At 66.0% G+C, this 556-nt stretch overlaps 1 protein-coding gene across 1 annotated transcript in view; it reads left to right on the top strand.

Annotated features, from left to right (window-relative positions):
* LOC119593828 (alpha-protein kinase 1-like) overlaps positions 1–556 on the top strand; it is a gene marked incomplete at its 3' end in the record, with an annotated part of 69629 nt that overhangs the window by 49354 nt on the left and 19719 nt on the right.

Genomic DNA, 556 nt, shown 5'->3' with positions numbered 1-556 from the left:
TCGCCCCTCGTGTCGTCTTCAACGCCCACCCCGAGCATTTAACCCCCTCCCCCTCGCCCCCCCTCCCGTGCGCTTCCTGTCGCCTCGGTGCAGCCGAAATCCCTGAATGGAGGAGGAGGCGAGCGCTCGGCCGGCGCTGCTCCGGCGAGGCGCTCCCCAGGCCGGGCAGGGCGAGCGACCCCGGCCCGGTGGGGGGGGGGGGAGGGTGGCTTGTGGCCCAGGTATGGCACCGTCTATGGCAAATTAGGAATGGCGCTGCGGCCGAGAAAGGTGCCAGTGCCAGGACGGGCAGGTAGAGAAGCACGAGGAAGGTGGCGCCAAACACCTGCCTGGCTGCCCTGTGTCGCCGTCGCCGTCTCGCCGACGTCGTTTCCCCGGGAGAAAAAGCGAGGCCGACGCGAGGCTTTCGTTCGCGATGTTGGGTCGTTCACGAGACTTGAACCAGTGGAGTGGAACGCCTGCTAGGAACGCGCGGTGATTATGCCGCATTTGAGATCGCTCCTGGGCTTACGGTCCTTACGCGATACCATTCGGTGGGAATAGCGGGTATTGGCGA

Source organism: Penaeus monodon, chromosome 32 (genome assembly GCF_015228065.2).
Source record: "Penaeus monodon isolate SGIC_2016 chromosome 32, NSTDA_Pmon_1, whole genome shotgun sequence".
Classification (NCBI taxonomy): Eukaryota; Metazoa; Arthropoda; class Malacostraca; order Decapoda; family Penaeidae; genus Penaeus; species Penaeus monodon.
This window is presented reverse-complemented; position numbering and strand designations above follow the sequence as displayed.